Here is a 26,703-nt window from a genome sequence, read left to right as displayed (position 1 = left end):
TACTTGCCCAGTGAATTTATTAGAAAAGTTGTGGAATGTCTTTTTAAGTCTTCCTGGTCACGCTCGAAAGCCGGGACGAACGGGATCTTCACCTTTTATTAAGTTTCCGTCCTCCTCTATTTCACCCGGGATGCTAAGGGCATCGATCGTTTCATCCTTCATATCTTCGAGGAAGTCATAGACACGTTATTAAGTTTCCTTGCGAAGTAGCTACGTACATGTGGAAGAAGTTCCGGCGAAGCCCGTTAACATCGCTTCATCACTCCACTTTTTTTTATCGCAAGCGAATATGTATGGGCCTAAGGTTAGTGCCTGTCCAAGCACTAGATACCGGACTGAAGCGTTGCTTAAGCATAGTGACAGTCATGTAGCAGTGCTCACTTTGTGACTTCAAGAACCTTTCTTAGCATGCATGACTGAACCTCTGGAATACTCCAAAACTGAACCTGATGCCCGAAAAAAAATTATACGCTCTCGTTCGCACCCACTTCTTAACACGCGAGCATTTTCCTTACCCGGGAAGTCATGGCGCATCGTGAAAATTTCTTGCACCGCGCCACCGGACACAAACTATGCCGACCTCATTCTCAGTCGTTTTTCTTGCGTATTTATTTATGCCACCGAAATCAACACAGAAGCTTTTGGACGGGTGTTTCACAAATCCCTGACAACATTTCATGTCAGCGTCACGTTCACTGCATCTACGCAGCTTGTAGTAAAATTTCTACCTCTTTCTACAAGGTGAAAAGTTCGCCGGAAGACCGCCTTCCTGAGCGCGCCGGTATTCTCGTTGGTATTGCTCGAGTAGTGTGTATTTTCAAAGCTGCCGGCAGCAGTTGCTTAGTAAATAAAGATATATGCTATTGCGCCCATGAAACCGGGTTTGATCCCGCAAGGTTTGTTTTTTTGAGGGGGGGGGGGGAAGAAAGAGGAGGGGGCGGCGCCCTAGGCAAAGATGTTTGTAATTATCCACGGTAGCCAAGACCATTACCGAGACTCCACTGCTGTGCGCTTCATAGACGAACTGTATCTTAGGCGCCTTGAGCACAATTTGTTTTAACAGCGGATCCGTTTTACCCGGCCGTAAGTTGTCCAACGTAAACAGAAAAACTCCAATTCAAAAGAAAAGAAACCGCATACATTGGTAGGAATCGAACCTGGGTCCCTCGCGTTTGACAACCGGCGTATATCCTGCTGGGCTGTCTTTCTTCTTTATCTGAGTTGTCATTGCGTTATGGGCGCACAGCATAATTTCCTTTGGGTTATTCGCAGCTTTGGCTGTGGACTTCACCTTACCGTTCGTTCGCTCGACGGTTTGTTTGCTCGTTCGCTAGTTCGTTGGTTCGTTCGCTTGTTTGCGCGCTCGTTCGCTTGCTCGCCAGTTCAATCCTTCGTTCGCTAGTCCGTTCGTTCGTTCGTTATTTCGTTCGATAGATGGATAGATCTATCAATCAATTTCTCGTTCGTTCGTTCGTTGGTTCGTTCGTTCGTTCACTCATTCACTCACTCGCTCGCATAGCCTCAGTGCAGCAACTGAGCCGCTCTGAGCCGCCTTTAACAGCCGAGAGGTTTAAGCTTGAGCATGGTGCGGTGGCGTGGCGTCGACCGTGCCTGCGCATGGGCTTCCCCACGTGATGAGTAAAATAAAACGAGAACAGTTCACATGCGTGCGCGCCTAAAATGTGGAGCACAGTGAAGCTCGCGCTAAAAATGCGAGTTCACGAAGCTAAGGTTCTAGCGCGTGCTAACGCAGTCCACATTTGGATAGATGTAAATGGCTGCGGACAAACGTATTCGGGCCTTCAGTTATGGAGAACATTCAGCGCAAGTTAAGAATTTATTTTGAGGTGCACTAGTCGCGTCTCCGACGAAGGGAGAGGGGCCGCCAGCTCTGCTGCTTCTCCAGCCTTGCACCAGTAGTGCAAACTGCGCCATTTTTTAATTTTGATGTTGTAACGTTGTAGCACCACGTTTCAGTGGGCGAGACTGAGCTACGCTGTTCCACGATGAGATATGTCCGCATTAGTCAGCCAGTCTCCTCAGAAAATACCGCACCTCTTTCCGCCTGTTCGGCACCGGGGGGTTTTGCCAGTTTTCACTTTAACCGGAGTCAGAGTACACAACTTTCCGTGACAACATCTGGTGCTAATTTTACTTTTGTTTGAACTCCCCAGGATTTATATGTCAGACAGGGGCCAGCAGTCATCGATATACAAGATGATGTCATGCGGATGGTCCTGAAATGTGTCCGTATATCTAAAGGTATCACCAACTTAGATGCTGCAGTGTTTGCTGAGCAATCGAAACAGTATTACGCTGGTGGTCTCCTGCAATAAACGGGTGCCATTAGCAACTTCACTGGCGCGAAATACCGTACAAATTGGCCTAATAGGCTGTTATTTCGACGTTTTTTCTCGTTTCTGGGGTCTGTGTCAATGTGCCTGTATCCGCTCTCCATATTACCTAGCGTGACGTGCACCGCTTTCCCAAGCTGTGCGGGTTTCTGCATTATGTTCGGCTTCCGAGCGTGATGACTGGAGGACGGATTTTAAGCAAATGCCTATTTTGTTCCTTCCGCACCCATCACCACAATTTGATATCTGAGCATGAATTAAGGCCTTTTATGGTGTTTCTTTATTGCCCGCAAAGGCCTGTTTTTCTGTTTCTGCACAAATGCCTAAAAATGCCCATTTTCAATGTCAGCGACTACATGAAAACTATTTAGTCATAATTTTTGCTTTCGATTGCAGTTTGACACCGTTAGTCTTGTTTCCGGGCAACTTTGACTGTTCTGAACTCTGTGTGGCTCAACCAGGTCGTCTAGTTCAACGAATTTCCGGGAAAGGATCGCTAGCAGCAGCGAAATGCGACGCTAAATCTAAGTGACAGGAGGCACATGTTTGAATCCGGAAATCTCGAGATGGTGGCAGTTTGCTATTGTTTCCACAATTTTCACAGTGAATCTAAAGGTACGTTTTAAACTACGTTCTCAACCTAAAATCACAACAGCAATACCGCAAAAACCTAGCAAAAATTCCTCTCGTACGACAAAAAACTTTGTTGTGACAAGGCAGGTCCTGTTACGACAAAGCCATCTGTTGTTACGACACATTTCTGTCGTAACAACAAAGTCAATTTTCTCAACGACAAACATTTCTGCAGTCACAACAGAACTGTCATTTAGGCTACTCTTCACAATAGACAATAACATTAAAACCACGTGCAACTACTAATGCAACATCAGGTCTGATGCCTTGTCGTGATCCAGATCCCAAGAAGACGGGAATTCGGCACGACTGAACGTCAAAACCAGGAGAGGAATACCACACACGACAGAAAATCAGACTCATGACATGACCACAATCCGACAAGAAGGCAGTACGACACGCGGAAATGCGACCAGCTACAAACATTTTCTTGTCTTTTTCGGCTGCGCTCGGCGTTCCCTCCAAACAGATTTGCTCAAACATGTGGATTCGCGTTCTCGTTTCTAAAAGCATGATCAATTCAGCTCTATTTTTAGCGCAACATTTGATCCTTCAACACGTCTTTCTTAGCAGACCTCTCCTTTGTAGAAAGGCCAATGACAGAATAACGCTGCGCAGTTGCATTTCCTTACACCTTAAAATTCACATTGCCAATGGTCTCTAAAGCGCGATTTCCCATCAAAAATATGTTGGGCTGCTAAAAAGCTTTTCAAAAATATCTTCAAATGTGTCGAAGTGTATGTTGCAGAGTTGGGACGCCTAGATGGAATACCTTGCTGCAACTTCGCCTGAGCAAATTGCTACAGTCTTACCTAATTGCCGTAATAAAAGATTATGTTAATTCCTTGATAAATCGTCGTCTGTCTTGCCTTTAATTCTTGTGTCTGTTTTGTTATGCCGTAATTAAATTGGGTCAGGCAGGCCGAAAGTAGCGATTGTTTTAATCAGTATTCTCCGCTGTAAACAATTCTTCATGCCAGTTTTGAGCGACCATGGCAACTGAAAATTAATGTGAGTAGTGCGCTTGTTGAATTCAGCCAATGGATCGCCATTGGTACAGCAGCTGTACGGTACTATGGAACGGTTATGTTCAACTCTTGCCAACTTTGCGCTACCATCAACAATAACATTTTTGGTTTCTCCTTTCATAGGTACAGGTCTACACATCGTCGTTTGAAATCATTTGCATTTATGTAAAAATCCATGTCGGAGGCTTAAAACGTTTCTGTGAATGCCTATTTTTGGCGTCTAAAACGCGCCTTTTTAACGCCTAAAATCCAGTCTCTAGTGATTACTCACAGTCCCGTTATTTACTTGCAGTAGCAAGCCAGTACCGGCAGTGCAACTTCTAATTTTCTATTAGCAGACTTTGTTTGTCTGAGGGTTTGTACACAGTGCTGAATTATTCCGGCATCGAACTGTGTGCCTACTTTATATTCCAAGTCCTGCCTCATTGCCAGAAGGATTGTGTACGCTCTTCGGCAGACGAGTTCCGCATTCCCAGTGCGGACACCACGCTCACACGCTGGCAGTGGACTAGGTTGACTGTCTCCTCTGAACATGCTTTTCAGTATCCGATAGTATGCCCTTCAGTGTGTTCTCTTTTTCCTTTCACTCCAAGAAAACATCAAACAACCCCCAAAAGCGTATAAAGGCGGTTTGTTCTTCTCATCAGAGCGTCATTCTGGGCTTTCCACTCGCTCCCTCCTGTTCCCCAAAGCACCAGGGCACCCGCGTGTGCACGAGCCCAGTGGTCGGGCTGGCGCCCCTATTAACATTCTTCCCGCCTGTCGCCGTGCGGTTGGCACACAATGCGGACAAGGCACGTGGGCCAACGTGAAGCGTCATTGTCGGGTACGCAAGGTCATCTGGGGCTGGATCGCGAAGCTTGCACGGCCCTCGACCCGTCGGCACGATGCGGTTTGCGACAATGCCGCGGAAATGGCCCTCCGCTAACCGCGCTCTGCATGCCAGCCCCGAAATCACGCTTGCGTTTGCTTGGGAAAAGAAAAGACAACGCACGACCTACCCGCGCATGGCCGTCCCAATTAGGTACGCGTGCCGGGACTTTGAAACACAATACAAGAAGTGTGTGTCATTCCACGTGGAAGTAATAAACTAACGCCAGCCGATTACGATTCTCTGCAAAACACACTCTTCGTAACTTAACAGCCTTAACTTTTACGCGTGTCAGGTTAAACCCCATACATACTCTAAACTTCCATTCCATTACAATCAATTTGAATTTATTTACCTTTTTTTACTCATTATCTGCACTTGCGATATTTAGTGGAGTTACTGATCGTTCTCACGCGTAGTGATTCATATGGCACGTAAAATAGACAGGGGTGGGACAGAGCAATGCTCTTTATCGGAAACGTTAGCTCCAACCGGAAGAGAAATTGATTACTCTAAACTTTGAAGCAATGAAAAGGCACAATGGCTGTCTATATAAAGGTCAGGTAAAAAAATATACCCTACAGGACGATCTCCGGAAGGTCGTATGGGCACTGAGTGAACATTATATGTAGAGTACATGCATTGACTTAGAGGGACAATTTGTTTAGCATGTACGTACCTGCATACGAAGTATAGGGGTGCTTTTTAAAACTCCTGAATATAAATGTCTAGTGCATCTAATACAAAAATGCAAATTTGCCGTGACAGAGTGCAAGCTCTAAATCTTTGGTACGAAACGCATAGCCGCGAAGAGTGTTGCCACTCTCATCAAGGGGAACGTACAGTTTTTGCAAAGATTTTCTAACACAAGCCGGGAACGCGCAGGCTGCCGAAACTTTAGTGTATAATTACGTGCCGAGCGAGGCTGAAACTTTTTATGCCGGAAATCTAATGAAAACACCGTTATTTTTACTCTCATAAAATATTTTTGTCACATTTGAAGGCAAAGCTTATTTTTTGAATTCATTGTAAGCGAGATGTCTTAGGATTGTCCTTGAATATTTTAACACAGGGTATACACGTATTCAGCAGTGGTCGCGCTCTTAGCCCCTTCAAACTACACTAAAGGAAGCTTAGCGTTGGATTTCTGGATTCTTCCTTCACTTTAATAGTTCTAGCAGAGATAGGGGTGTCGTACATAGGAGGTTAGGATGGTCATTTATTTTCTTGCCTTGCCACCAAAGAGAGAGGACGGAAGCGTTACACCACGCACGTCTTCGGATTATTGTCAACGAGTGTAGTAGGTGTCTTCAGGAAGTGAATAGGATTAGAAAATGTTTGGTATTAGACAGACGTCAAGACGCAGGCGATGTAATAGCATGTCGACCAAGCGGCCGAGATGAGACGGCATATACGGGACAGGTCAACTTCCTACAATAGCGACAGATGATATCTACCTGTCACCAAAGTGTGCGAATAAAAGGGAATTGCTGTCAAGGGAGTTTGCAATGCCCCTGTCATAAACGGCATGATGCGACAGCGGGGGTGGTGTAGATCAACTCGCAAATCTTGCTGTATTTCAATGTAGTCTGGAATCCACTGAAGTTTTGCCTAATGCTCCGAATTTTAGTTGTAATCACATAAGAGATACGTGATACCTGAGATCGGTGTGAGCGTAACTCACAATTAGATTTCAGGCTTAAATAGCCGCTTTTGAATGTTCAAAAGAGGTTCGTTAATTCGGGGTATTTCAGGCAATAATAAATAAATTAATTCTGTATACTGTGTGACCCACAAATACGTTGGTCATTTGAAATGGGATCATGGCAGCTGTGCAGTGGTTATGATTATCAGATTCTGCGAGCCGAAACTACATATTGGCTATGAGACACGGCGTAGTGCATAGCTCCGGATTTATTTTGACCACCTGGGGATCTCTAACGTGCGCCGAAATCTCGACATGGGCGTTTTCGCTTCTAGAATCCCTCTGAACAGCAGACCCCGCGACGGGACTCGAAAAAAATGGGACTGTTGTTTCGAATTAGGGGGGTGAAGGTATCCAGAATGTTCGGACAGCCGTCTTAGTAAATTTTTCCCTACCAAACCGCTTCTCAGTACGAGTTCAGTGTTTGCAAGGTCACATTATGTGGTTTATTTTGTTCAACCAGAAAAGCAGCGACGACACTGGTTTTCGCCAACACATTTCGCCAACGGGAGACGGCAGCCAACTTGTACAAGATGACTAGTTTGAAAGTGCGGCACCCCCTGGCGTGCCTACAACAAAATACCTGATACCGTTTCGCAGAGTTATTGTCGTAACACTCGGAATTTAGGCAGTTCTATAGGCAATCCTCTATTTGCAAGTCAGGCCATCGATGACACGAGGTACGTGGAAAGCAGGTTTTTTTTTCACATGGTGGTTCGCCGTTTATTTTTCCAGTTTTTCTTTCTGTATTATTATATAAAAAAAGAAGATGTGTCAGTGCTTCGGTCACGAACTTCAAATGACAACAATGTTGTCATTGTTATCCCTCAAGATAACCGCAGTGTTATGCGGACTTCACAGCTGGTCTTGTTAGTAACACAATGCTTTATTCTACTGAACAAGGCTGTCGGCAGGTTAGACAATAGGATAGCCTTTCCCCATTGCTTCTCCTTTTAGCCGAAACGCCATTCTCGGAGCATTTTCCACCGCACTTTTGTCAGCCGATTTAAAATCCACGTAATATGCCATAGCTGCAACCAGCACCTTTTAAAGTCCAACATATCCGCAGGTGCACCGATTATTGCGAATTTCAAAAAATTAGCGCAAATCTACCCTGTAAGTGTGGTTGCAAAGCAAAGCTGTAAACAGCACCCCCAACTTACCCATGCGACGTCACTGAAATACCCTCACGTCGCTCTACAAATAGTGAAACCATAGAAGTGAAATGCACTTAACCACACCCTCTATTACTTCAAAGAGATATTCTTGGTAAGATTAAATTATTGCATGATGCATGACCGGTGGTTGGTTGAGTTGTACTGGTGTAGCACATGAGTGGAAACTTTTTTTTTATAAAAGTAAAGCTCAAACCCGTTGTTAGACTATCTCTCTTCTCCGTCTCTACCGTCGCAGACGGAGGCGACGAGATCGGCTGAAGAGACAGAGCAGGAGCAGGAGGAGGAGATGGAGGCGCAGACGAAGGAAATACTTCTATTCAGATTTCTGAACGGCCAAGAGTAGGGCCCAGGGGAATGGGTCCTTCTTTAGTGTAGCCCATATTCAGTGCGCGCCGCCTGTGCTCTGTACACCTGCTGAAGCTGATTAGGCCGATGGAGGCTGGACAGCAGCATCTCCCATTGCTCTGCTTCGGTAGTTCACGCAAAGAGAGCAGGGTGCTCAGGGCTAAAGTCGAACACCCGCTTATGCGGCAGAGTGTTCCTACTTCTGAGCAAAATTCACACTCGGCGTCTTAGCGATTAGGGTGCATTAAGTGAAGACGCGTCGGGTGTGGGAAGGAGCCGGATTGTATGAGCCGTAGGGTAGTTTGTTGTTCTATGGAAAGGTCAGGGTAAGGCGAAGGTAAAGTCAGTCTCAGAAGGCGATTATGTTGGGTTATGTCCCTGAACGAGACAAGCGGGTGACTGTCCTCGTGCAGCTCCATAGCACGGGTGATAAAAGTGCCGGCTTGGTGGGCGTATTCGTTGCCCTCTAAGGAAATGTGAGCGGATGTCCAGATGAGCTGAATTGAACCATTTGGGGAGTGGTCTTTTAGCACACACAGTGCAGGTCGGGACACCAAACGCGACAGGTAATTCCGGTAGGCTTGTTAGGAATTGGTGACTACCTTATGAACCCAGGGTTGAGTGAGAGCCAAGGCAATGGCTGCCTCTTCTGCTGCCATTATGTCTTCGGTCTTGAGTAATGAACAAGCAAAGACGTTGGTTCTGGAGGCAGCCACGATGATGGCGTATTGCTTCCCTCAATGTTGGGAGGCGTTTGTGTAGGTACCTGTATGATCCCCACGGAGGGTGGTGTTGAACGCTTGAGCCCGTGCTTGTTGGCGACCCTCGTCGTCTGAGGGGTTCATTTTTCTAAGCAAAGGGAGCATCTTTAGTTCTTGTCGCCTAAAGTTCAGGAGTACATCAAGCGGAGGGACATTCGGTGCTGCGCAGCTTATCTGGTGAAAGATGCGGCGACCCACTCCAGTTCTGCTCATTCGGAGCTTCTGGATAGAAAGATGGTCCTCTATCAGTTCTTCCACCGTGTTGTATATCCAGGTGCTAACCAGCGTCTCTGTGGATGCATGAGAAGACCAAAGGCTTGCTCAACCACCTCTCTAATAATTATACAAAGCATCTTTATGTTCTCCTTGCCGAGAAGAAGGGGGGGGGGGTTGACTTAAGTGATTCTCGAGAGGACAAAAGCTTGACCTAATCGAAAGGTATCGGGTTCCTTGAGCCCTCGTTTCTTTCTGGCAAATCGCCTGATCATGTGTATGATTTATTGATGCTGTGTTTTAGGCACTGCAAGCATGCGTCACTCTTGGTGTTGGCCTGAAGGTGTAGGCCCAGGATCTCGATGCTGGTGCTTGGATTGATGGCCTGGCCATCAAGTAGTATTTGAATGTGTTCCTCAAGGTATCGTCTTGTGTGAGGGTGGACGACAAAGAGCTGAGATTTTTTACGGGAACACTGGAAGCGACAGGCCCATTAGCGTAGTAGAAGTGAGATGCCATGGGTTGGTGGGGCTTCCTTTAATCGGTATCGCGTGGCATTTAGCGAGAGTGCAGGGGTTAAACCCGTAGATGTGCTTGGTCAGTGCCCCTCTTGTCTTCCCCGTCTGCGCGTGTGCTTGTAGCTAAATCGGTAAGACAAAGGGCTCTAGGTTTGTTACTCTATTAGTTCCAGGTTCGATTCCTGACGGTGCAGTAAATTCTTTTATTTTTTCTCGGGAGTTTTCTGATGACACCAACAGTCGCGAAAGAACCCTTGGAGAGTAGAGGTAAAAGGCTTTGCTTTAAAAAAAGAACAGAATTGTATTGTCCTACTGGTACCGAAGCCAGGCCACACCTTCCCAAATTCCGGCACGATATCCCCTCATAAGCAAGCGATTTCCTGTTATGTAAATAATCTCACGGGGTTTTAAAAAGCGAGGTTTTTGAGCTCTTCTTGAAGTCAGGACGGTGGGAAACAAAGGCACCAAAGAATTTGAATAATGGTTCTTGAATATAATCACAAACGAGCAAAATTTAAACAGCGGCTTCGTATATGTCGAGGGTTATCTGCTGTATGGTAAAGGCATCTGTCTCGCCCAATATTTGAATGTGGCTGACACCAATCATTGAATACTTCAGGTACTCAAGGGGGGAAGCAGCAAAGATAATCATTTTCGCCAAGGTCTACTTCAAGGTCTTGTATTATGTCCCTCCCAGTGGCAGCAAAATGGTTCAAAAAGTGGTTCGAACCCATAATACAGAAAGCCGCCTCAAGGAAGCATAATCGAAAGCAGGGGTTTTCGACTAGACTACTGTATGCCCATGGAATAACGTTTGTTGATCGTAATCGTACGTTTTCCCTCCAGGAACTATAAAAACCAAATGTAGTGTTTCTGCAACGTGGTGTTCAACGCTCTTGATCAACGCTCTTAACATACTCAACATAATCAACGTAAACATAATCAACGCTCTTGAATATGTTTTTTAACATACAAGTTTTGTTTTTATTTCCAGATACACGAAGATTTCGCTGGCGTCATATCCGTCACGGAAGTGACGCCTGTACAACGCAAGCGACCTGCAAAGGGTGCACCCCTGCACAGAGGGTGTTCTTGCGGGGAAGCAACCTTCAGTACTAAAGAGTACGTTGTACTTAGGGTTGTTTGTTTTCGGGTTTTATATTTTAACACGGAAGTGTTATACGCCGCAATACCCCATGATAGAATGAGACGTCATATCCGTCGCGGAAATGCTGCCAGTGCACCTTTGCGGAAGCGGCCCGCCAGCAGGACGTCGCTCGCCGAGCACGCCCACAAGACAGCCGACTACCCACGAATCATGCTCAGCTGCAGATTTCGCTGGGAATTTCACTTTCGTATTTTCCTGATTCCTATGACAGAGGAATCAACCGCAGTTTTTTCATCATTGTAGGAGCGAAGGCAGGTAAATGTTTATCTATTAATATGGATGTTCTTGCTGAATGCGCTCAATACGTGTAGTCTAGAACGATGTGGAGGAATTCTGACTGGGGAATAGTCTTTTTGGGGCCAATTCCTGGTATGCCGCATAGGTGTATTTTACGAAAACAAACAGAAACCTATCCATGGCTCACCATTTTGCTGTGACTGAAAGAGACCGTCTGTGGAGTAACTTGCAAAATACTCGCTGCTTTCTGCCAAATACTGACCCAAAATTGAAATCGAGACTCCCGAGATAGCTTCCTCATGATTAGAAAACGTTGTACCATCGTCCACCGCTGAAGCGTGCATACAGAAATAGGTACCTATTTCTTCTTGGAGTGAGGTCAAATCCGCACTGTGATAATTGTTCTTGTGTCGAAGCAGTTGAACACATTTTATTAATATGCCACCTGCACGGAACCGCGATCACACTTCGCTGGAAGCACTGAACGTCTAGATCAGGGACCATTAACTCCCAATATTATTTTTGTACCATATATTTGTCCCTCGAAGCAGCTCCAAGCTCTACAGAGCTTGTTCTCTTATTTGGATTACATTGGCCTGACTTCAATATTGGGAATTATGTGGCCCAAGTTCAGACCACAAACCAAGTTTGTGTAAGTCCGTTATCGCACCAAGTCCACGACGGCTTATTTTTAGTGCTGAACTGCCGAGGAGGCTAATAGTATTTCCCTTTGTTTCGTAAGTTTTTACTCACCCATTTTGGTCATCGCCATCACCGTCATCATCATGATAAGCCTGGTTGTGTCCACTGCAGGACGAAGCCTATCCCAAAGTTTTCCAGCCACACCTACCGAGTGCTAGCTGAGTCAAGGTTTTCTCCACAAATTTTCGTAGTTCATCCCTCCATCGAGTCCTCGGGCGACCCCTACTGCATTTCTGGCCTAATGGCAGCAACTCTTTTAAACGGAGGGTTTACCTGTTGTCTCTCATACTCATTACGCGACCAGCCCATGCCCGTTTCCTTCCCTTAATTTGAAGTGGATTGTCCTCCAACCGTAGACTGTTTCTTTATCCGTGCCGCTGTTTTCTCACACCTCAGCGTAACCCCCAGCATTCTGCGTTCCACGGCCCATTGGGACGATCTAAATTTCTTTTCAAGTCGTTTTGTGAGACCCCATGTATCTGCCCCGTAAGTCGTCATTCAAGGAACGCATTGATTAAATACAAGCTTTTTGAATGACAGAGAAAGCTTATCAGTCAGGATATCTTATTTGTTACCAAAAGCAGCCCTCCCTATGCTTATTCTGCGGGAAATTTCCCTTTCATGGTTTGGACGAGCAACTACGACCTGCCTAAGATAAACGTATTCGGCTACTGGTTCCAAGACTCAGTGCCTACCTTACAGCCACGTATCTTGGCGTGCTGATTGGACATTACATTGGATGTTTTCGTGGTCATTTTTAAGCCTGCAGTCACACTTTTCAAGCGCAATTGTCAAAGCATGTGCTGCAAATCCTGGCTGCATTGACTAAACAAGAAAATGTCGTCGGCAAACATAATGCCTTAGGTGGCTGAGAAATTCCCCATTGATTCGTACCCCGGTTTTCCTCTACTTAAGCTTTCTCCAGACACCCTCCCGACAGGCTGTAAATAACTGTGGCGATATTGCGTCCCCTTGCCGGACACCCTTTTGTATGGGAAATTTACAAGTTCTGTGATGGAGCTGTATATTTCCCGTACGGCCGTCCTATGTAACTTTGAAGAGCGCAGTGTGTGCCTCGTCGCTGCCGTGATCACATAACGCGTTTATTACTTCTGAATTGGGCACTGAGTCAAACGCTTTTTCATAATCTATGAATGCAGTGGAGAGAGAGAGAGAGAGAGAGAGAGAGAGAGAGAGAGAGAGAGAGAGAGAGAGAGAGAGAGAGAGAGAGAGAGAGAGAAAGAGAGAGAGAGAGAGAGAGAGAAAATTTTATTTCTCCAGCAGAGGCTGATGTGTGGGCGTCACCCCGTGGAAGGCGTCCCTAGTCCGGGATGCCTTGACTTCGGCTGGCCGTCCGTGCTCGGGTCACCAACTTCAGCTGGATATCCGGGTCCGGGCTGGCCAGGGAAGCCCTCCACTGCTCGAAGGTTGGGTTGGAATGGGGGGCAAGTCTGGAGTTCGTTGGCACTCCCATATGATGTGGTAGAGGGTGCCAGGCTGAGGACAGTAAGCGCAGAGGGAAGGTTGTTGGGTGGGGACGATGAGGGGAGGCGGGTGGGATGTGGATAGGTATTCGTTTGGAGCCGAGCCTTTTCTGTTGTTTTCAGAGCAAGGTACGGGGTCCCGTAGGTGCCTTATACTATGAACTCTTATTGATTACCTGGATGGTAACGAGAGTATGGTATAAAGTTGAGAGGCCCACCCTGAAACCGGCCTCTTCCCGTGTCTGTTGAAAGTCCAAAGTTGCACTTATGCGATTGAGATTTACCTTGGTACATAATTTGTAGGTGACGGAGAGGAGGCCCGTTTTTTAAACTCTTGAGCATCACCTTTGTATTGCAGAAGAACCAAAATCGCAGTTTTTTAGAGCTTTGGCACCAACGAAGACCTAAAGAACTGCGCGAGTGGGGTTGCAAGCTTTTTTAGCAGAGCGTGCCTTTCTAGGCGCAATATACCAGCCGTATAGTGCGATTATATCCTGCAGCTCAGCTTTTTTCTTCAATGCTTTGATCGCCGTTGCGACCTCATCTGTTTTAACCGGTGGAACCTGGGTGACATCATTTACCGAAAGACTTGGCTCTGCGTCAGTGGATTCACCCACACACGGTGCTATAAATTAACCACATCGCCGTGGCAGGTAGGTGCTTGATGAGTCTGGGAAGGAAATCACTTTGTGTGCAGGATAACACACTGCTCGTTGCCGTGTCTAGTGGCCAAATGAGCATAATAATGCAAGAGATCGGCAGATAATAAACGGCAGCAGCTTCAATTCTAATTCTAATGGTAGGAATTCTAATTGTACCGCTAGATGCGGGGTTGACCGTAGTGTTTGCCGAATACAACACAGAATGTGGTTTACTTAGGAGACATTTTTTGTTGCCATGAAGGCATTTTTCCCGATGTCAACAAACTGATATGCCGCTTTGGTGATTGCATGCTGGTATCTTATGGATTCCCCTTGTGAACTGCTCAGGAGGACTCCAGAAATGTTTTCTGTCTAGTTCATTTGGTTTGCTTGTTAACTCACTTTTTCAGTTCTAGGCTTCCGTCTTCTTGAGTTGTAAGATTTATTGTTTCTCCGTTGACTCACAGACAACTTGCTTTCTCCGTTAAATGTCAACTGCCATTTCATAGCACACAGTAGGCGAGTGTTTGTATCAAAATGACACCGGTGCACACTCTCCTTTTGAGTCATCCTCAAGTGTGCCTACGTACCCTATGTCAGAGGAGATACCCAATTCAAAAAGGGGAAATAATAATTTTACATGCGACTGCATGTCATTCACTCGCCTTGTCCCTCCATACGGCGTTGTTGTTGTCCGTCCACACCCCTCCCCCATTGTCCTCGCCGCGCGAGCTGCGCTCTCCGCCGCTCACCCCCTCTCCTCTCCGATAGCGAACACTCTCTCGCGAGGGGCAGTGGATTGGATTCGATTAAATTGGCTTGGCTTGGCCTGGCTTGGCTTGGCTTGGCTTGGACTGGATTGGATTGGATTAAAGTGGATTGTGTTGGATTGTGGGGCGTCATAGCCGCGCACGTTGCGTCATAGCCGCGGCAGGGGGTCCACGGCACGTTTCACGCGACGGGAGAATCAACCTAACGGAAACAACAACGGAACCCCCTATGCGTCGCATCTACACAGGGGTTCCCGCGAGGGCAGGTGGGAGAAATTTTTATGAGTAGAAGCAAACCTAGCGACGATAGGCAGCAATACAAATTGCCAAAAAAAAACCTCACGGGAGAAGTGACGTATTCAGATTAATATTTTTACACTCCTTCAGACAGTGCCATCAGCAGATACGGTAAACTCCCAAAAACATCTTTGTTGCCTGGCCCGTCCGACGTGCACCATGTGGTGGCGTGCCCACAGGGCAGCTTGCAACACACTAAAAGCGTGGGTTTCCTGAAAGTTGTGCCAGAACAGAAATCATGGTCGTCAAGGGGTTTTCTGATGGAAAAGTCAGAAGCATTGAATCGCCACATACCTGAATGGCTTGCCCGTTTAATGGAATTAGCTCGGGAAAAGTGCTGTTCTCAGGGCTCTGGAGGTACTACCACGCGAGACTTCTGTGGCCCACTATTATAAAATATACACGTGGGGTTCTAAATTGATAAATTAGGTTAATATAAAATATTGTTCTCCGTGCTTGGTGTACCATTAGCCTTTGGTTGCTTCAGTTTTAAATTCCTCATCTAAAACAACAGTTTTCCGGCCGCTGTCTCCGCAGGCTGCCAAGAAGTGGCGACGAGAAATACCCCATATGCCACGCAACGCTTTTTAAATTGACGTCAACGTATGACATTCGCAGCTTGTAGATCTGTGAAAGCAACTGCTCAAGTTCTTCACATCGACGTTGTCCGTACAAGAGTTCAAAGAAAAAAATTATTTAGATGCCAGACAGCAAAACTTTCAATGTGCGTCAGAGTGTTGGTTTTTAGTCTTTAGTCTACTCATGACCCTTGCTCGACATTTGGGACTAGATTATTAATTACGGCGTTTTGGTTTACCACCAAATCCGGGACAGAGTTTCTTGTTTTGAACGCGTAAAAATAGCTGCAGATCAGTAGCTTAAGATGCCTCCTAAAAGGTAGGGGTTTCCGAATGAATTAAAAAGGCGTTCAAGATCCAGTATGGCATGTAGGAATAAAAACAACTGAAAGCCTGTTTGATGTTCGAAATTAACATATTCTAAATCGCGGCCGAATGGGGAAATATAAACAGAGCTTGTGGCATGACTAAAAAATATATATGCTTCCAAGAATATGTGTTGACGCACGATTTAGGGACTTAATCTTTGGTAGGAAGAAGACCCTAACATGCGTCATTTTGTGAAAAGAAGCAAACAGACAGATATCACAGAAAATGCCATGAAAACATTGATAACCAATTTTAAGAAGGTTGCTTAACACCGCCATGCCTTTACTCAAATGCACAAATTAAAAGCCTTCAATTTTAAAGTTCGGGAAGTTTAGCACATTGCTCGTCGCAGCCGCGTGTGTTAGTTTTTCACGTTTTCTCCTTTGGAAGCGAACCACAGGCAGCAGCCAAGATGTTCCAAATGTATTACTTCGTAGTTTATACCCCTTCGTGATGAGGTAGCGGCCAGACCAGCTGGTCCGTTCACAGAAAGCTACGAGCGAAGACAACCTTCAGGCGGAACAAGTGCAGAAGACCCTCTTTTTCTTTTATGGTCGACACTGCTGGAACTAGAAGTCGCACTGCAAGTAAGTGTGTGCTGGAAGATTTTCGATTCTTGATGACATATTTTCCGTGCCCTTACACGCAATCCGTGTTTTGGGAAAAGTAACTAATGCCAGAAGCGTTTGTTGTGTCAGGAGATAAATGCAACAGCCCAATGCGTGGTGGGCACGATTCCAGCTGGAACTCAATATCTCGTCGCATTGGCTTGAATGAGCACAGATCCTATCAGCACTGACGCGTCGTTCGGTGGACTCCGGGATTTGCTTCCGAAATGTTTTCTTTATAGTGGCCTGGCTAGCCCGGCAGGGTTTTTGTCGTAAGTGCCAGATTGTTCATGACAAAACGAATGGCGGAGCCACTTTGTCTTGTACAAGTGAATGACCAGCATAGCTGTTGGGATAAAGCGAGACTGTAGAGCAAATGAATGGTGAAATCAATTCATACACGCCGAAATATTTGTACCAGGAGCTTATGATTTGGTAGCAGCTTTGGCAGCACCATCCTCATGGTGACTGCGGTACACTCAGGTGGGCTTGGCAATAACACATCAAGATATTTATCAAACACCGAATCTATACAGGTTCTCTTGGCTGTCGTGTGGGCATTAGAGTTAGTATAACGTTCGCAGACAAGGCGTTGGTTAAAATAGACAGAAATGGAGCACACACAAAAATAGATTTTATATACGAGGGTGGGCGTCTTCTGGCTCAATGCCACCGATCTTTGGCTAGTCGATTTTGGTTTTAATGTAGAAGAATTGACAATTGGTCTAGTTAATAGCGGTTTTTGAACATCTTGAAACAGCGTAAATGCGACAACGACACAAGAAGAAAGAAGTAGAAGACAGAGTTTTGATTTTAACATTTGAGTTTAGCGTTCAATATATCATTGGTATTTTATTTGTTTATTCATGTTGCGGTAGTGCTCATTTTATGTTATTGTGACTATATGTTTATTTCGCAAGTATTTACATTTTTTTGTGGCATTTCATACAGCTGATTGTTTATTCATGTTCAGAAAGTGCTCGTGTTATGTTATTGGGACTATAGGTTTTATTTTGCAAGCATGTCTGTTTTTTTTTAGATGTTTCATACAGCTGATTGCAAACGCAGTCCCTGTCGTTTCCCGACTCCACCTCCTCAAAGTCAGCGTTCTCCGCGGCTGACGTGCACTTGTTGTTTCCGCGACTTTTTCCTGCACACGGACGACCCACAAAATCATGACCAGCGAGACGCTACGCTCAAGAAAAATGCTAGGGAGAAGAAAAAAAGTTAGCGAGGGCGTTTGTAAGAGAAGTCGTATGAGCAACCAGATGCATGGATAGTGGATGCGGAAATTAGTGAGGCTTTGAAATCAGCTGATCAACCTTTCACATTTTCTCAGATTCCGGATTACCCTGCTATCCGATTATTCGGCGTTTTCTTTATTGTAGAGGCAGCCGGCAATAAAGGCCAAGAAGGCGGGCAAAACTTCGCGAAATGTCGGGGACCAGCACGAGAAAAGACAGACCTACAGAACATGGAGTGTTGTCTCAGCCGTCGGCTTTTCTCTCTGTTCATCCAATCCTAACCTTCAACCACGAAGCCGAGCTTTCCGTTTCAGGGCTATATTAAGAGCACCAACGGTTCAGAAAGTAATACCAACGAACGGCTGTCTCCTTCAAGAATGTTTGGTATTTATGACCGCTTAAGGTATTGGTCTTTGTTTAATGTCACTAAAGAGCAATGACGCAGTGAGCAGCGTGACGTTTGACGACGTCGGTTGAAAACAGCTGTGGGCTGGTCTTGTTGGCCCGACTCGCAGCTTGAGCGCGCCCTATAGAGGTGCCGCCAGAAGTAAGTGGAGCACGGGAGCTGTGGCCGAACCGCACAGGAGCGCCGTGTACCTGCACCGGCGGTAAACGAAAAGAGCACAGCACGCACGCGTGCCTGCCGTCGGTGATAGCCCCTCCATGCTTCTCAACCCACTTTTTAAAGCGTGGATTCGAGCATTATTCGAACGATACTTGTCTCGGCAATGGCGCCAATAGCAGAGGCGGTATCTGGCAGCGTCGCTCACACACTTTCAGCGCACGCGAGCTGCTGGAGAAGCGTCAAAATCGCGGGGATCTGAAGTAACAGTTTTTATTGCCTAATATTTTTAGCTATCAGCGCCATCGCCGAGACCAGCAAGTTGGGAATAATGCTCGAAGCCGCGTTTAAGAAAGTCGGTTGGGAAGTACGGAGGGGCTATCACCATCGGCAGGCGCGCATGCGTGTTTTGCTCCTTTTTTTTTTTACCGCCGGGGCAGCTACACGGCGCTCCTGTGCGGTTCGGCCACAGCTCCCGTGCTCCAATTACTTCTGACGACACCTGTACAGACGCGGGAGAGGTGCCGCCGGGACTAAGTGTCATCGGAAACAGAGTTTAGTACTAGTATATACTAGAGGGAAAACTGGCGCTATGGTGTCTCGGCAATACATGGCTCAACGGGCGTGGTGACTTGGACTGGAGAGAAGAGTTCTGTTACTTGGCGTGCATGCTGATAAACAAGCTGGAATGGTTACCTGTGGCTATTAAAACCATGATACTGTTGTGAGAGATCCTTTGATGTCTTAGTCAAGATAAAAAATTGTATTACATTTTTATTCATCATCTGCGTTTCAACAACTTCATGCAGGACAAACAAGAAAGTCTGAGGTTACCTAAGAACATCTTAAAAAATTGCGAATAGGAAAGCATAAATGTTCAGTTGTGCGCCTGCGAGTCGTTGCCTGCGTCCCGCGTTTTCAAACGGCTTTGTAGTCTTTCCGCTTCTAGCTGTTTGCTTTGCTAATGGCCTCAACGCTTTCGAATGGCTTCGATCTGTCCCCTATGCACTGCTCTGCTGCTCGTTCATGCCCATGTTTGACGGTAGAATTGACGACGATGGTGAATTTATTTGCTTCTTTTTTAGTAGCATGAAAAACCGGGAAAAACTTGGTGGAACGGACAGTGCGTGATGCTCTTATGTGCGCTCGTCGCTTCTGAGTTATGATCACTCGTCGCATTTCATTGCCGCAACGCATTGTTGCCTTGTATAACGTCGTCGAGCCAGCGCACTTTCGCGGTCTGCGCTACCTGTTCGGCGGGACACTTCTTTCAGGCCCTGATGTCCCGGACGCTCGGGAAACATTTTTGAACAAATGTCCTGGCGCGTGTTCGCGTTCTCGTTGGACGCATCGGCGGCGGTGGGGAACGATATTCGCGGAGACCAGCACGCCTTCTGGTTGTTTTTGGAGAAACCAAGGATGCTCCTTCCTCCACCATAGCGAATGGCGTGGAGAATCGCCGTCAGGCACAAATGGCGCATAAGGCCAGGGAGATGCACCAGCAGCATTCACTTCCGAAGCCACGAGAATGACCAATTGAGCTTTGCTAGAAATTGAATTTTCTGTGAATTTTCGCTTCAAGTAGCCTTAATCACTGTCGGTAAAGGAAAGTTTGTATAAATATATGATAATTGAACGGAACAGTTCGTCAGAAGGTATAAAGAAAGCAGGCAAAGATTTGCACTGACGTTCAACCAAATGATTGTACTTGTTCGGTGGGCTGGCTTTGTTCAGGTGGGGTGAGCACAATACGAGAAAATAATGAAAAATAAATAAACGAAACGTTTAAAATGCAACACTTCACAACTAGAGCCATAGCAGGAGTAGAACAAAGGGGCCGTGTCGTTTTGAAAGGTGTACACTTGACGTGAGGCGAGGCAATGGGGGCACTAACACGGGCACCTCAACACTGTGGAATTCATTACACAGAGAGCATTAAACTTTGCAGAATGCACTCTGCCGTATGACAATGAATGCGTTAGTGTTCGCTGCGCGCCGCGTCATGAAAATGAACTTGTATATCTTTAAAATTTGGACACGTCTTCTGTTATCTTTCGGCTGTAAGTTCTGTAGAACTCAATTCGTTCGTCATCTCCCCTGCGATTCGTTCTCCCTTTTTCTTGTGCTTCGTTCGTGCTGCTCATTTAAAGCCGGGGCCCAAGCCAAAACATGATCTGTCTGCTAGACAGTGCATGGGTTTTTTTTCTTCTTCCCTCCCGTCAAAGGACATGTTTTCTTCTACTATAGGTCATATAATTGCCAGCTAAAGTTTCCACTCTGTTTCCCTTGTTTCATATATCCTTCAAATACATCTTAACATTTCAGATTTCTCCAAAAGTGGAAGGCGCAGCATGCGCTAAAACCGGCGGCAACCAGCTTTGCAAACTGGGCGTCTGTAGCGCGAGCTGTCTTGTGCACGTGAACTGTTTTCTTGGTGTTCTCTTGCGAGCACAACGCGCAAGCCTGGACGACACCGGGCGCTTCTCGGGAAGCGCGCGCTAAAGTTCACGGTATACCGCAGCGAGTGACTATGACCCAAACGTTTCATGGCGGCACACACCGCACACATTACGGCCAGTAAGAACAGCTTCGCTGCTAAAATACGGGCGATAGTGCGCGCGAACAGGGCGGAAGGAGACCTCCGGTGACCATCCAGCCGCAAAAAGCAAGGGTAAGCGCAATGACCGTGGGAACCCCGAGTACCGCCAGGCGCAAATGCAATACGGCGTCTTGACTACAATCCCGCTGAGCGCTTTGCCGGAGCAACGGCGTGGTTTCAGCCAAGGTTGTGCCCAAATAATCACCCAGACAAAGCTGTGCTGGTCACTCACCGTAAGAGTAAAAATGGTCGCGTTTTTTTTTTCAGCAACTGATCATTGGCGGGGTACTTCCCTTGGTATGGATCATTCACTAAAAATGTGACCATTTTCATGTAATGTGGGTAGAGAAAGCTACGGGCTTTAACAGTCGCATTGCGTACCTGTATCTATACCAAGTGGCAGTTCCGTCCTCTCACTGGAAAATTTTGTGCCCAGCTCGGACAGTTTCAAAGCAAAGCTTTACTTCTTTCGCCCAGCGGGTTTCCCGCTGATGCGCAGATTTACCTTTTGACTTCATTCATACACCCCCCCCTGCGACACACCCCTCGAAGCGCATCGCGTAATTCGGCGGTCCCGTTTTCGGCGCTGTGCACACAGTCCCGTTTTCAGTCATTCTGTTGCATTGACCAGCTGAGCGGCACGCAGTTTCAGGCTCTCAGCTGATCGGCAGCCGACCAACCCCGCCGCCTCCCAGGCATGCGCCGCTGGGTCGTCTCGGGCTAGGTGACTCATCTTGCGCCCAGCGAAGAGGAACACCGAGTTTGCCGCGAATGAAAGCGAGGCGGCTTCTTGTGGGCGTTGCATGAGAGCGAATGGCGTTGAGCTGTGGTCAACCATATAGCTACATCAAAGGTTAGCCGAGGAAAACCAAGACTCAAACGGACTAAGCCAAACTTTTGCTTTGCATATCCAAGGTTAGCTCAGCTAAGCCGCATCCATTTTTTGGGTGATCCACGCCTTATTTGTTGTTGTATAACATGCAATTCCAACATATACCATTACGGCTATTTAAGTAGTTCGAATAATGCATGCTGGGTACACCCTAAGAAGTCCGCTACGGTGGGATTTACTGCAATGCGCTTAGACGACGAACTAATGCGACCAACTGCGTAAATTTGACGAAGGATGGGGCCGAACCCAAGATTTTGAGGCAAAATGGTATCAACGCCTAGACAGAAGAGCTATACAAAATGTCACGTACTGTTCTTTTGTTTTTTCCCGCAGTTCTCACCTTCACCAGTAAAATTTTTATCTCGGCCGCGTCATTCGCTGTATTATCGCATTATATCACTTTCTCGAGCCGTGTCGCAAAGACGACCCACGAGGCCTTTTTAAGGTGTAACTGCAGCAGGCTGTGAAGTGTTAACCTCGATATCATTCGGTTTCAATTGCGGCTACGCGTGTCTACTTAACTTCCATAGGGGAGTGGTTAAAGTATGTGGCAATATATTGAGAATGGGTGCGGAAGCCTCGCTAAAGAAACTAAACGTAGGGACATGAGAAGAGAAAATTTGTACCTAATCGTGATCATTGCCCTTGTTACATTTTTTTAAGTTCTTAAATAAGTTGCATTGCACTGTGATGGTCACATTAAAAATAGGAAATTGGTGGATCCCACGTATAGGTGGGAATCGCGTGAAGCGATGCGTTCGATGTGGTATAACTTTGTTTAAACAAACCTGCGCGCTGCATTTTTTGCTTGTGTTATTGTGGTTGGAGTAGTGGCTGGGTTCACAAAGTGGTTAGGAGTGCCCAGTGCATTTCAGAAATACGAGACAATATGTAACGTGCAAAGCCTCAATCATCTCGGTGAACACGTCGTCACTCGCACAGTCAGTTCTTGCCATGTTCTGTTGTGTGTGTTATAGGGTACAGCTATAGTAGAGGCACGGCGAAGTTACGTATCTTCCATGGAGGCCGGTTTGCCGGGCTTCGAATCGCGATTTTGAAGTCGGTGAAAATCAACGGGGTTGTCTTGTGGTGGTCGTTGTGAAAAAACGCTTAGAGGAAGGATCAAGAATCAAGGATCAAGGATCACTGAAAAAACTCTTAGAGGAAGGATCAAGCACTTGATCTTGATGACTTGTTCCGCTTATTCTCCCAGGGAATAGTCTAACGACGCTCGTTGTCTTTCATTGCCGCCACGCGTTGTTGGCTTGCCTCGCCTTTTCGAGCCTCGTTCATTCGCAGTTTTCACAGCAGTGGCGCTCCTACTGGCCAACACGCTATTGTGACGCCACCATCTTCAAGCGCAGTGCATGGGATCCACGCATTAACTGGGGCTTGTCGAAGCGCCCCGCAGCGAGGAGCTTCCCTGCCTTACAACGCACGATAATGGTGGTTATGGGGGTCTGGTGGTCATGCGCTCTCTACCTGGCGGATTGGTGTTGAATAAAACTGCACTGATACACATACGCCAGCGCAATCTAATGTACCAAACACAGCGGCCTGCTTGGCCACGTTACAGTAGTAGCTACAGCCGCGCTTAAAAACAAGGAAGACTCAAAGAATGCACCTCCTCTAAAAAATGACACCACCTTTTCAGCCACCCACTAGATCCAAAAACATGGGATGCTAGATAAATGTAACAAGCTACAGCAAACTGTGGGAATTTGGGAATTCGAGGACGTATTTTTACCAACTTGTGTTTGCCACTGTCCATTTCGTAAGTGATGATTTGCGCTTGCTGCAGTGCCTCATCCTTTGTAGGATCGTGGAATTGTACTAGAACAAATGTAATTACGATGTCACATTAAGAGGACTACAAAACAAGATTTCTGCAAATTACAATCACGCTGCTCTACCAACGACCGCTATGAAACAAGGAGAAAGGAAGCAAACATCGAGGAAGATTTATATATGCGCGAAGCAAGGAGGCTCGCTTCCTAACGGGCGATGCTTACCGCAGCTCGCGAGCACGCGCTCGGGGAAATGGGGACGAGTGAGGGAACGTGGACGAGCACTTCTCGAACGGAGAGCGAGTGCTTGCGTGGAGTTTTCCGAGGGCGTCTGCTTCCGTGATTATTACCACGGAACGCCAACAGCGCGGGCACACCATGGCGAGCGAACTTCACCGAAAGCACGCAAGTACACGCTTCGCGGTGGTCAGTGTAGGGCGGTCATTCGCGTTTTGTTTACGGCAGTTTGATGGAGGTACTCTGTTAACGAGGTCCACTATAATCGATGCCGCAGAAGGACGGCAATAGTCTCGAGCAATTTCGCTCCAAATTCAGCAAGGTCCGTTGTACTGAGGCGCACGAAAGTACGTACAAAACGTACTCGGTAGCATTGAAATAAAAGGCGGAGATCAGAAATTTTGGGAAAAGTTTGTAGTACCAGTACAACAATTGCCAACCTGGTTTCTAACAGCGATGTACACACAAATGTCTGTACGTTTCTTGTATTACTTATAATAATGGCATTCGGTTAATTTTCGAAGATTATGACGCATAAAAATAGTTATAGAACCCTTATCTAGGTTTTTACTATAATAAATAACGGGGCAACAGCTCAAACTCGAAGACAAGAAAACAGGGACACGGGGATGACTATCAACTTACGAGTTTTAATTAAACGAAGAGCATGCATTTGTTAATGTAAACTGGGTATGTGCAAAAAGATAAACTGTGATTGATCCCTCTGTCATAGGATTCGGTAAAACACGAAAGTGAAATGTGCAGCGAAATCTGCAGCTTGCATGATTTGCGGGTAGGCGGCTGTCTTGTGAGTGGACTTGGCGAGCGACGTCCTCCTGGTGAATCGCTTCGGCAAGGGTGTCCTGGGGACATTTACGTGGGTGATATGACGTCAGTGAAATATTGGTGTATCCCGGCTTAAAATACGTTCGTGTTAAAATATAAAACCCGAAAACGAACAACCCTAAGTGTAACGTACCCTTTAGTAGTAAAGGTTGCTTCCCCGCCCGAAGACGCTGTGTGCAGGGGTGCACCCTATACAGGCCGCTTGCTTCGTTGTACTGGCGTCATTTCCTTGACAGATATGACGTCAGCGAAATCTTCCTGAATCCCGAAATAAAACACTTTCGTGTTAAAAAATATTAACACAGTACTGCGTAATAGCGTCTTTAGGGGTCACATATCGTATTGCCAATGCACGCGGCCGGTCCGTCAGAATCACTACCAACATGCTTTGTCCCAGTATCCAGTTTTGGCATATCAAATCTTGAGAGAGGGCTAACGAACGCCTGCGGCGCCTTTCTGGAAGATGGCGTGCTACTAGAAGATTTCACTTGTCTGCCTGTACTTTTACTTTTTCATTGCGGGGCACCGGTTGAGGTCGCAGGTGCACCTGCAAGATTGGTGATTATGGGGTGTAACGCATCGAATCATTACCTGGGCTATCAAGCGCGCCCTAGGGCTCCCGATGATTATCGATCACCTGGGGATCGTAAACGTGCGCCGAGGTCTCCGCGAGTGGGCATTTTCCCTCTCCGTCTCTATCAGAATAGTGGTCACCACGGGCCAGAAAGAATTGAACCCGCTTCCTTAGGCTCAGCAGCATAAGCGCTTAGCCAATACGCCAGCGCGGCGGGTACTTGGAAGATTAGCAAGGCAAGGCCAAGTCATTACCAGTGAATCTCGTTGAGACAACCTCCGTTTCCCAGAAGTATGAAAACCGACACCGAGAGAGAAACCTCGTAAACCAGTGCTTCTATACAGTCTACGTATTTTGTCCCCTGGTTCTTCCAAGCTGTGCTCCTCTGGTTATGAAAGTTGTTAGCCCGTCTGAAGAGTTTGCTCAACTCTTAGTAGCGGAGAACACTTCCCGAACACCGACTCTCGGCTGTACTTTTATGAGCCTTCGAGCCAATCCGTGAACATACGGCACCACAGTCTACTTGCTGGTAGCTCCCTAAGAAAAGCGCAGAGATACAGTAAGTCCATGGGTAACCGTCTTGATATTGGCGTTGTATCTTTTTAGACACTTCTCCGCTTCCCATTCCAAGCTTATCTGTGTGGGCATCTCAAAATGTGAGCTGGGATTTCCAATAGTTTTGTCCTTTCCCATTCATGACTTTTTTTTTAAGCACTCACCCATCATCCGTTTCTCAACGGCTTCTTCATCCTAACTCGGATATTTCTCTTTAATGGGTTTAGCAAGACCGAAAACTTCTCACAACAAGTTAGCACCGAATCTTGAATGTGCTTACAGCATGAAACGTCCCAGAATAGTGTTAGAGTCGTGGCTCTTATGAAAGCAATGAAAATTATCCGGGCTTGAATTTGCTGCAGTTCATTGAAAACAACCACGTATCACACTGTATGTTCTTTTTCTCATAACTTTAATGCCTGTTAAAAATTCCAGCGAGCCTATTTTGTTCAGGGAGAGGTAAGCCTTGAAAGTTTACGCATTGAATTGGTGACCAAAGGCTCCTGCCGCAACGCTTAGCGTTTAACGAGAAAATATGCTGCGGTAATGACACCGGGACGCCTTGCTGACGACTTATTTGCCACCTGCATGTCTCTTAACATTTTGAAATCGCACACTTTTGGCGATATTTTCTAGTACTTCCAATAGTGGAGGCAAAGCGGCTTAAAATAAGTGACGCTGTGTTGCCTTTCGATTACGGAAGGTATGTGGAAATTGTACATCTAATGCTACAAAGGACGAATATATTTTGGTGCCCCCCCCCCCCCCTGACAATCAGTTGTGCTTGAAATAACTCCAAAAAATAGTCGTGTTTACACTCCTGTAAATATAACTAACAATACCTTGTAAAGCTGACCAGCGGCCGATCTCCCTCTAACAACAACAAAACAAATTGTCTTGCAAACTGCACCAGTATACGCAGCGCTCGAATGCGAAGGGTGGCGACT

The 26,703-nt window shown here is 46.5% G+C and overlaps 1 protein-coding gene across 3 annotated transcripts in view; it reads left to right on the top strand.

Moving 5' to 3' along the window:
- LOC144153602 (uncharacterized) overlaps nucleotides 1–26,703 on the top strand; it is a 259,014-nt gene that overhangs the window by 27,734 nt on the left and 204,577 nt on the right. The window contains exon 2 of one of the 3 annotated variants that reach the window (XM_077685247.1): nucleotides 10,601–10,728. The exons of the other annotated variants lie outside the window; for them this stretch is intronic. The gene's annotated coding sequence lies outside the window, so the exon portion shown is untranslated. The remainder of the gene's footprint in view (nucleotides 1–10,600; nucleotides 10,729–26,703) is intronic. 3 annotated transcript variants of the gene reach the window in all.

Source organism: Haemaphysalis longicornis, unplaced genomic scaffold, assembly GCF_048455015.1.
Source record: "Haemaphysalis longicornis isolate Haplotype H1 unplaced genomic scaffold, Haemaphysalis longicornis Haplotype H1 scaffold_9, whole genome shotgun sequence".
NCBI classification, from domain to species: domain Eukaryota; kingdom Metazoa; phylum Arthropoda; class Arachnida; order Ixodida; family Ixodidae; genus Haemaphysalis; species Haemaphysalis longicornis.
Note: the sequence above shows the minus strand (reverse complement) of the source record. Positions and strands in the feature narration are given on the sequence as shown.